This window comes from Ciona robusta, chromosome 2 (assembly GCF_009617815.1).
Source record: "Ciona robusta chromosome 2, ASM961781v2".
Classification (NCBI taxonomy): domain Eukaryota; kingdom Metazoa; phylum Chordata; class Ascidiacea; order Phlebobranchia; family Cionidae; genus Ciona; species Ciona robusta.
In genome coordinates this window covers 7978427-7990293 of record NC_143236.1, presented here as the reverse complement: position 1 = coordinate 7990293, position 11867 = coordinate 7978427, and positions in this window count along the sequence as shown.

Genomic DNA, 11867 nt, shown 5'->3' with positions numbered 1-11867 from the left:
TTTTCAATATTATTTATATGTTTGGTATGATTTTAGATATTCTGCCAATTTCGTTCCACATGTTTATCACTGTTTTTGTCCATGTTTAAGTATAATTCTACTCCAACGCATGAAAGTGGTATCATGTGTTTATACGTAAATTCAAAAAAATCAGATTTTTTGGAAAAGTCAAAAATGTGAGATTGGACCCCAGCGTATGATACCGGTATCATGTGTTTGTACCAAAATTCTATAAAAAAAATATTTTTTGCAAATTTAAAAAAAATGAGATTCTACCCCAACGCATGATACCGGTATCATATGTTTGTACCAAAATTCGAAAAAGAATAATTTTTCGCAAAAGTCAAAAAAGTGAGATTCTACCCCAACGCATGATACCGGTATCATGTGTTTGTACCAAAACTAAAAAAAATCAGATTTTTTGGAAAATTCAAAAATGTGAGATTGGACCCCAACGCATGATACCGGTATCATGTGTTTGTACCAAAATTCTATAAAAAAATATTTTTTGCAAATTTAAAAAAAGTGAGATTCTACCCCAACGCATGAAAGTGGTATCATGTGTTTATACGTAAACTCAAAAAAATCAGATTTTTTGGAAAGTCGAAAATGTGAGATTGGACCCCAACGCATGATACCGGTATCATGTGTTTATACCAAAACTCAAAAAAATCAGATTTTTTGGAAAATTTAAAAATGTGAGATTGTGAGAGTATTATGTGGTTATACCAAAATTCGAATAAATTTGATTTTTTTGCAAAAGTCAAAAAAGTGAGATTGGACCCCAACGCATGATACCGGTATCATGTGTTTATACCAAAACTAAAAAAATTCAGATTTTTTGGAAAAGTCAAAAATGTGAGATTGGACCCCAACGCATGATACCGGTATCATGTGTTTGTACAAAAATTCTATAAAAAAATATTTTTTGCAAATTTAAAAAAAGTGAGATTCTACCCCAACGCATGATACCGGTATCATGTGTTTGTACCAAAATTAAAAAAATATAAATAATTCCAAAAAAATATATTTTTTGCAAAATTCAAAAAAGTAAGATTCTACCCCAACGCATGATACCGGTATCATGTGTTTGTACCAAAATCCAAAAAAAATTTTTTTTTGGCAAAAGTCAAAAAAGTGAGATTCTACCCCAACGCATGATACCGGTATTACGTGTTTGTACCAAAATTCAAAAAAAAAAATATTTTTTGCAAAAGTTAAAAAAGTGAGATTCTACCCAACGCATGATACCGGTATTACGTGTTTGTACCAAAACTCGAAAAAAAAAATTTTTGCAAAAGTCAAAAAAGTGAGATTCTACCCAACGCATGATACCGGCATCATGTGTTTGTACCAAAACTCGAAAAAAAAGATTTTTTGCAAAAGTCGAAAATGTGAGATTGGACCCTAACGCATGATACCGGTATCATGTGTGTGTACCAAAATTAAAAAAAAAAAAAAATTTTTGCAAAATTTGAAAAAGTGAGATTCTACCCCAACGTATGATACCGGTATCATGTGTTTGTACCAAAATTCTATAAAAAAAATATTTTTTGCAAATTTAAAAAAGTGAGATTCTACCCTAACGCATGATACCGATCATGTGTTTGTACCAAAATTCAAAAAAAAAAATTTTTTTTGTATAATTTGAAAAAGTGAGATTCTACCCCAACGCATGATACCGGTATCATGTGTTTGTACCAAAATTAAAAAAAAAATTTTTTTGCAAAATTTGAAACAGTGAGATTCTACCCCAACGCATGATACCGGTATCATGTGTTTGTACCAAAATTAAAAAAAAATTTTTTTTGCAAAATTTGAAACTGTGAGATTCTACCCCAGCGCATGATACCGGTATCATGTGTTTATACAAAAACTCAAAAAAAAAGATTTTTTGGCAAAAGTCAAAGAAGTGAGATTCTACCCCAACGCATAATACCGGTATCATGTGTTTATACAAAAACTCAAAAAAAAAAGATTTTTCGCAAAAGTCAAAAAAGTGAGATTCCACCCCAACGCATGTGTTTGTATAAAAATTCTATAAAAAAATATTTTTTGCAAATTTAAAAAAAGTGAGATTCTACCCCAACGCATGATTCCGGTATCATGTGTTTGTACCAAAATTAAAAAAATATAAATAATTCCAAAAATATATATTTTTTGCAAAATCAAAAAAAGTGAGATTCTACCCTAACGCATGATACCGGTATCATGTGTTTGTACCAAAATCCAAAAAAAAAATTTTTTTTTGGCAAAAGTCAAAAAAGTGAGATTCTACCCCAACGCATGATACCGGTATTACGTGTTTGTACAAAAATTCTATAAAAAAATATTTTTTGCAAATTTAAAAAAAGTGAGATTCTACCCCAACGCATGATACCGGTATCATGTGTTTGTACCAAAACTCGAAAAAAATTGATTTTTCGCAAAAGTCAAAAAAGTGAGATTCTACCCCAATGCATGATACCGGTATCATGTGTTTGTACCAAAACTCAAAAAAATCCTTTTTTTGCAAAATTTAAAAAAGTGAGATTCTACCCTAACGCATGATACCGGTATCATGTGTTTGTACCAAAATTCAAAAAAAAAAAAATTTTTTTGCAAAATTTGAAAAAGTGAGATTCTACCCCAACGTATGATACCGGTATCATGTGTTTGTACCAAAATTCTATAAAAAAAATATTTTTTGCAAATTTAAAAAAGTGAGATTCTACCCCAACGCATAATACCGGTATCATGTGTTTGTACCAAAATTAAAAAAAAAATTTTTTGCAAAATTTGAAACAGTGAGATTCTACCCCAACGCATGATACCGGGGTATCATGTGTTTGTACCAAAATCCAAAAAAAATTTTTTTTCTGTAAAAGTCAAAAAAGTGAGATTCTACCCCGACGCATGATACCGGTATCATGTGTTTATACCAAAACTAAAAAAATTCAGATTTTTTGGAAATGTCAAAAATGTGAGATTGGACCCCAACGCATGATACCGGTATCATGTGTTTGTACAAAAATTCTATAAAAAAATATTTTTTGCAAATTTAAAAAAAGTGAGATTCTACCCTAACGCATGATACCGGTATCATGTGTTTGTACCAAAATTAAAAAAATATAAATAATTCCAAAAAAATATATTTTTTGCAAAATTCAAAAAAGTAAGATTCTACCCCAACGTATGATACCGGTATCATGTGTTTGTACCAAAATCCAAAAAAAAATTTTTTTTTGGCAAAAGTCAAAAAAGTGAGATTCTACCCAACGCATGATACCGGTATCATGTGTTTGTACCAAAACTCGAAAAAAAAATTTTTTTGCAAAAGTCAAAAAAGTGGGATTCTACCCAACGCATGATACCGGCATCATGTGTTTGTACCAAAACTCGAAAAAAAAAGATTTTTTGCAAAAGTCGAAAATGTGAGATTGGACCCCAACGTATGATACCGGTATCATGTGTTTGTACCAAAATTCTAAAAAAAAAATATTTTTTGCAAATTTAAAAAAGTGAGATTCTACCCTAACGCATGATACCGATCATGTGTTTGTACCAAAATTCAAAAAACAAATTTTTTTTTGTATAATTTGAAAAAGTGAGATTCTACCCCAACGCATGATACCGGTATCATGTGTTTGTACCAAAATTAAAAAAAAATTTTTTTTGCAAAATTTGGAACAGTGAGATTCTACCCCAACGCATGATACCGGTATCATGTGTTTGTACCAAAATTTAAAAAAAATTTTTTTTGCAAAATTTGAAACAGTGAGATTCTACCCCAACGCATGATACCGGTATCATGTGTTTATACAAAAACTCAAAAAAAAAGATTTTTTGGCAAAAGTCAAAGAAGTGAGATTCTACCCCAACGCATGATACCGGTATCATGTGTTTGTACCAAAATTAAAAAAAAAATTTTTTTGCAAAATTTGAAACAGTGAGATTCTACCCCAACGCATGATACCGGTATCATGTGTTTGTACCAAAATTTTAAAAAAATTTTTTTTGCAAAATTTGAAACAGTGAGATTCTAACCCAACGCATGATACCGGTATCATGTGTTTGTACCAAAATTCTATAAAAAAAATATTTTTTGCAAATTTAAAAAAGTGAGATTCTACCCCAACGCATAATACCGGTATCATGTGTTTGTACCAAAATTAAAAAAAAATTTTTTTGCAAAATTTGAAACAGTGAGATTCTACCCCAACGCATGATACCGGGGTATCATGTGTTTGTACCAAAATCCAAAAAAAATTTTTTTTCTGTAAAAGTCAAAAAAGTGAGATTCTACCCCGACGCATGATACCGGTATCATGTGTTTATACCAAAACTAAAAAAATTCAGATTTTTTGGAAATGTCAAAAATGTGAGATTGGACCCCAACGCATGATACCGGTATCATGTGTTTGTACAAAAATTCTATAAAAAAATATTTTTTGCAAATTTAAAAAAAGTGAGATTCTACCCTAACGCATGATACCGGTATCATGTGTTTGTACCAAAATTAAAAAAATATAAATAATTCCAAAAAAATATATTTTTTGCAAAATTCAAAAAAGTAAGATTCTACCCCAACGTATGATACCGGTATCATGTGTTTGTACCAAAATCCAAAAAAAAATTTTTTTTTGGCAAAAGTCAAAAAAGTGAGATTCTACCCAACGCATGATACCGGTATCATGTGTTTGTACCAAAACTCGAAAAAATCCGATTTTTTGCAAAAGTCGAAAATGTGAGATTGGACCCCAACGTATGATACCGGTATCATGTGTTTGTACCAAAATTCTAAAAAAAAAATATTTTTTGCAAATTTAAAAAAGTGAGATTCTACCCTAACGCATGATACCGATCATGTGTTTGTACCAAAATTCAAAAAACAAATTTTTTTTTGTATAATTTGAAAAAGTGAGATTCTACCCCAACGCATGATACCGGTATCATGTGTTTGTACCAAAATTAAAAAAACATTTTTTTTGCAAAATTTGGAACAGTGAGATTCTACCCCAACGCATGATACCGGTATCATGTGTTTGTACCAAAATTTAAAAAAAATTTTTTTTGCAAAATTTGAAACAGTGAGATTCTACCCCAACGCATGATACCGGTATCATGTGTTTATACAAAAACTCAAAAAAAAAGATTTTTTGGCAAAAGTCAAAGAAGTGAGATTCTACCCCAACGCATGATACCGGTATCATGTGTTTGTACCAAAATTAAAAAAAAATTTTTTTTGCAAAATTTGAAACAGTGAGATTCTACCCCAACGCATGATACCGGTATCATGTGTTTGTACCAAAATTTTAAAAAAATTTTTTTTGCAAAATTTGAAACAGTGAGATTCTAACCCAACGCATGATACCGGTATCATGTGTTTATACAAAAACTCAAAAAAAAAGATTTTTTGGCAAAAGTCAAAAAAGTGAGATTCCACCCCAACGCATGTGTTTGTACAAAAATTCTTTAAAAAAATTTTTTTTGCAAATTTAAAAAAAGTGAGATTCTACCCCAACGCATGATACCGGTATCATGTGTTTGTACCAAAATTAAAAAAATATAAATAATTCCAAAAATATATATTTTTTGCAAAATCAAAAAAAGTGAGATTCTACCCTAAAGCATGATACCGTTATCATGTGTTTGTACCAAAATCCAAAAAAAAATTTTTTTTTGGCAAAAGTCAAAAAAGTGAGATTCTACCCCAACGCATGATACCGCCGGTATTACGTGTTTGTACTAAAATTCCCAAAAAAAATATTTTTTGCAAAAGTTAAAAAAGTGAGATTTTACCCAACGCATGATACCGGTATCATGTGTTTGTACAAAAATTCTATAAAAAAATATTTTTTGCAAATTTAAAAAAAGTGAGATTCTACCCCAACGCATGATACCGGTATCATGTGTTTGTACCAAAATTAAAAAAATATAAATAATTCCAAAAAAATATATTATGATACCGGTATCATGTGTTTGTACCAAAACTCGAAAAAAAATTGATTTTTCGCAAAAGTCAAAAAAGTGAGATTCTACCCCAATGCATGATACCGGTATCATGTGTTTGTACCAAAACTCAAAAAAATCATTTTTTTGCAAAATTTAAAAAAGTGAGATTCTACCCTAACGCATGATACCGGTATCATGTGTTTGTACCAAAATTCAAAAAAAAAAAATTTTTTGCAAAATTTGAAAAAGTGAGATTCTACCCCAACGTATGATACCGGTATCATGTGTTTGTACCAAAATTCTATAAAAAAAATATTTTTTGCAAATTTAAAAAAGTGAGATTCTACCCCAACGCATGATACCGGTATCATGTGTTTGTACCAAAATTAAAAAAAAAATTTTTTGGAAAAATTTGAAACAGTGAGATTCTACCCCAACGCATGATACCGGGGTATCATGTGTTTGTACCAAAATCCAAAAAAAATTTTTTTTCTGTAAAAGTCAAAAAAGTGAGATTCTACCCCGACGCATGATACCGATATCATGTGTTTGTACCCAAATCCAAAAAAAAATTTTTTTCTGTAAAAGTCAAAAAAGTGAGATTCTACCCCGACGCATGATACCGGTATCATGTGTTTGTACCAAAATTCTATAAAAAAAATATTTTTTGCAAATTTAAAAAAGTGAGATTCTACCCCAACGCATGATACCGGTATCATGTGTTTGTACCAAAATTAAAAAAAAAATTTTTTGCAAATTTGAAACAGTGAGATTCTACCCCAACGCATGATACCGGGGTATCATGTGTTTGTACCAAAATTAAAAAAAAATTTTTTTGCAAAATTTGAAAAAGTGAGATTCTACCCCAACGTATGATACCGGTATCATGTGTTTGTACCAAAATTCTATAAAAAAATTATTTTTTGCAAATTTAAAAAAGTGAGATTCTACCCTAACGCATGATACCGATCATGTGTTTGTACCAAAATTCAAAAAAAAAAAAATTTTTTTGCAAAATTTGAAACAGTGAGATTCTACCCCGACGCATGATACCGGTATCATGTGTTTGTACCAAAATTAAAAAAAAATTTTTTTGCAAAATTTGAAACAGTGAGATTCTACCCCAACGCATGATACCGGGGTATCATGTGTTTGTACCAAAATCCAAAAAAAAATTTTTTTCTGCAAAAGTCAAAAAAGTGAGATTCTACCCCAACGCATGATACCGGTATTACGTGTTTGTACTAAAATTCCAAAAAAATCATTTTTTTGCAAAATTCAAAAAAGTGAGATTCTACCCCAACGCATGATACCGGTATCATGTGTTTGTACCAAAATTCTTTAAAAAAATTATTTTTTGCAAATTTAAAAAAGTGAGATTCTACCCTAACGCATGATACCGATCATGTGTTTGTACCAAAATTCTAAAAAAAAAATTTTTTTGCAAAATTTGAAAAAGTGAGATTCTACCCCAACGTATGATACCGGTATCATGTGTTTGTACCAAAATTCAAAAAAAAAAATTTTTTTTGTATAATTTGAAAAAGTGAGATTCTACCCCAACGCATGATACCGGTATCATGTGTTTGTACCAAAATTAAAAAAAAAATTTTTTTGCAAAATTTGAAACAGTGAGATTCTACCCCAACGCATGATACCGGTATCATGTGTTTGTACCAAAATTAAAAAAAATTTTTTTTGCAAAATTTGAAACTGTGAGATTCTACCCCAGCGCATGATACCGGTATCATGTGTTTATACAAAAACTCAAAAAAAAAGATTTTTTGGCAAAAGTCAAAGAAGTGAGATTCTACCCCAACGCATAATACCGGTATCATGTGTTTATACAAAAACTCAAAAAAAAAAGATTTTTCGCAAAAGTCAAAAAAGTGAGATTCCACCCCAACGCATGTGTTTGTACAAAAATTCTATAAAAAAATATTTTTTGCAAATTTAAAAAAAGTGAGATTCTACCCCAACGCATGATTCCGGTATCATGTGTTTGTACCAAAATTAAAAAAATATAAATAATTCCAAAAATATATATTTTTTGCAAAATCAAAAAAAGTGAGATTCTACCCTAACGCATGATACCGGTATCATGTGTTTGTACCAAAATCCAAAAAAAATATTTTTTGCAAATTTAAAAAAGTGAGATTCTACCCCAACGCATAATACCGGTATCATGTGTTTGTACCAAAATTAAAAAAAATTTTTTTGCAAAATTTGAAACAGTGAGATTCTACCCCAACGCATGATACCGGGGTATCATGTGTTTGTACCAAAATCCAAAAAAAAATTTTTTTCTGTAAAAGTCAAAAAAGTGAGATTCTACCCCGACGCATGATACCGGTATCATGTGTTTATACCAAAACTAAAAAAATTCAGATTTTTTGGAAATGTCAAAAATGTGAGATTGGACCCCAACGCATGATACCGGTATCATGTGTTTGTACAAAAATTCTATAAAAAAATATTTTTTGCAAATTTAAAAAAAGTGAGATTCTACCCCAACGCATGATACCGGTATCATGTGTTTGTACCAAAATTAAAAAAATATAAATAATTCCAAAAAAATATATTTTTTGCAAAATTCAAAAAAGTAAGATTCTACCCCAACGTATGATACCGGTATCATGTGTTTGTACCAAAATCCAAAAAAAAATTTTTTTTTGGCAATAGTCAAAAAAGTGAGATTCTACCCAACGCATGATACCGGTATCATGTGTTTGTACCAAAACTCGAAAAAAAAATTTTTTTGCAAAAGTCAAAAAAGTGGGATTCTACCCAACGCATGATACCGGCATCATGTGTTTGTACCAAAACTCGAAAAAAAAGATTTTTTGCAAAAGTCGAAAATGTGAGATTGGACCCCAACGTATGATACCGGTATCATGTGTTTGTACCAAAATTCTAAAAAAAAAATATTTTTTGCAAATTTAAAAAAGTGAGATTCTACCCTAACGCATGATACCGATCATGTGTTTGTACCAAAATTCAAAAAACAAATTTTTTTTTGTATAATTTGAAAAAGTGAGATTCTACCCCAACGCATGATACCGGTATCATGTGTTTGTACCAAAATTAAAAAAAAAATTTTTTTGCAAAATTTGAAACAGTGAGATTCTACCCCAACGCATGATACCGGTATCATGCGTTTGTACCAAAATTTAAAAAAAATTTTTTTTGCAAAATTTGAAACAGTGAGATTCTACCCCAACGCATGATACCGGTATCATGTGTTTATACAAAAACTCAAAAAAAAAGATTTTTTGGCAAAAGTCAAAGAAGTGAGATTCTACCCCAACGCATGATACCGGTATCATGTGTTTGTACCAAAATTAAAAAAAAATTTTTTTTGCAAAATTTGAAACAGTGAGATTCTACCCCAACGCATGATACCGGTATCATGTGTTTGTACCAAAATTTAAAAAAAAATTTTTTTGCAAAATTTGAAACAGTGAGATTCTACCCCAACGCATGATACCGGTATCATGTGTTTATACAAAAACTCAAAAAAAAAGATTTTTTGGCAAAAGTCAAAAAAGTGAGATTCCACCCCAACGCATGTGTTTGTACAAAAATTCTATAAAAAAATTTTTTTTGCAAATTTAAAAAAAGTGAGATTCTACCCCAACGCATGATACCGGTATCATGTGTTTGTACCAAAATTAAAAAAATATAAATAATTCCAAAAATATATATTTTTTGCAAAATCAAAAAAAGTGAGATTCTACCCTAAAGCATGATACCGTTATCATGTGTTTGTACCAAAATCCAAAAAAAAATTTTTTTTTGGCAAAAGTCAAAAAAGTGAGATTCTACCCCAACGCATGATACCGCCGGTATTACGTGTTTGTACTAAAATTCCCAAAAAAAATATTTTTTGCAAAAGTTAAAAAAGTGAGATTTTACCCAACGTATGATACCGGTATCATGTGTTTGTACAAAAATTCTATAAAAAAATATTTTTTGCAAATTTAAAAAAAGTGAGATTCTACCCCAACGCATGATACCGGTATCATGTGTTTGTACCAAAATTAAAAAAATATAAATAATTCCAAAAAAATATATTATGATACCGGTATCATGTGTTTGTACCAAAACTCGAAAAAAAATTGATTTTTCGCAAAAGTCAAAAAAGTGAGATTCTACCCCAATGCATGATACCGGTATCATGTGTTTGTACCAAAACTCAAAAAAATCATTTTTTTGCAAAATTTAAAAAAGTGAGATTCTACCCTAACGCATGATACCGGTATCATGTGTTTGTACCAAAATTCAAAAAAAAAAAAATTTTTTGCAAAATTTGAAAAAGTGAGATTCTACCCCAACGTATGATACCGGTATCATGTGTTTGTACCAAAATCCAAAAAAAATTTTTTTTCTGTAAAAGTCAAAAAAGTGAGATTCTACCCCGACGCATGATACCGATATCATGTGTTTGTACCCAAATCCAAAAAAAAATTTTTTTCTGTAAAAGTCAAAAAAGTGAGATTCTACCCCGACGCATGATACCGGTATCATGTGTTTGTACCAAAATTCTATAAAAAAAATATTTTTTGCAAATTTAAAAAAGTGAGATTCTACCCCAACGCATGATACCGGTATCATGTGTTTGTACCAAAATTAAAAAAAAATTTTTTTGCAAATTTGAAACAGTGAGATTCTACCCCAACGCATGATACCGGGGTATCATGTGTTTGTACCAAAATTAAAAAAAAATTTTTTTGCAAAATTTGAAAAAGTGAGATTCTACCCCAACGTATGATACCGGTATCATGTGTTTGTACCAAAATTCTATAAAAAAATTATTTTTTGCAAATTTAAAAAAGTGAGATTCTACCCTAACGCATGATACCGATCATGTGTTTGTACCAAAATTCAAAAAAAAAAAAAATTTTTGCAAAATTTGAAACAGTGAGATTCTACCCCGACGCATGATACCGATATCATGTGTTTGTACCAAAATCCAAAAAAAAATTTTTTTCTGTAAAAGTCAAAAAAGTGAGATTCTACCCCGACGCATGATACCGGTATCATGTGTTTGTACCAAAATTCTATAAAAAAAACATTTTTTGCAAATTTAAAAAAGTGAGATTCTACCCCGACGCATGATACCGGTATCATGTGTTTGTACCAAAATTAAAAAAAAATTTTTTTGCAAAATTTGAAACAGTGAGATTCTACCCCAACGCATGATACCGGGGTATCATGTGTTTGTACCAAAATCCAAAAAAAAATTTTTTTCTGCAAAAGTCAAAAAAGTGAGATTCTACCCCAACGCATGATACCGGTATTACGTGTTTGTACTAAAATTCCAAAAAAATCATTTTTTTGCAAAATTCAAAAAAGTGAGATTCTACCCCAACGCATGATACCGGTATCATGTGTTTGTACCAAAATTCTTTAAAAAAATTATTTTTTGCAAATTTAAAAAAGTGAGATTCTACCCTAACGCATGATACCGATCATGTGTTTGTACCAAAATTCAAAAAAAAAAATTTTTTTGCAAAATTTGAAAAAGTGAGATTCTACCCCAACGTATGATACCGGTATCATGTGTTTGTACCAAAATTCTATAAAAAAATTATTTTTTGCAAATTTAAAAAAGTGAGATTCTACCCTAACGCATGATACCGATCATGTGTTTGTACCAAAATTCAAAAAAAAAAAAAAATTTTTGCAAAATTTGAAACAGTATGATTCTACCCCGACGCATGATACCGGTATCATGTGTTTGTACCAAAATCCAAAAAAAAATTTTTTTTTTGCAAAAGTCAAAAAAGTGAGATTCTACCCCAACGCATGATACCGGTATTACGTGTTTGTACTAAAATTCCAAAAAAAAATATTTTTCGCAAAAGTCAAAAAAGTGAGATTCTACCCCAACGCATGATACCGGTATCATAAGTTTGTACAAAAATTCTATA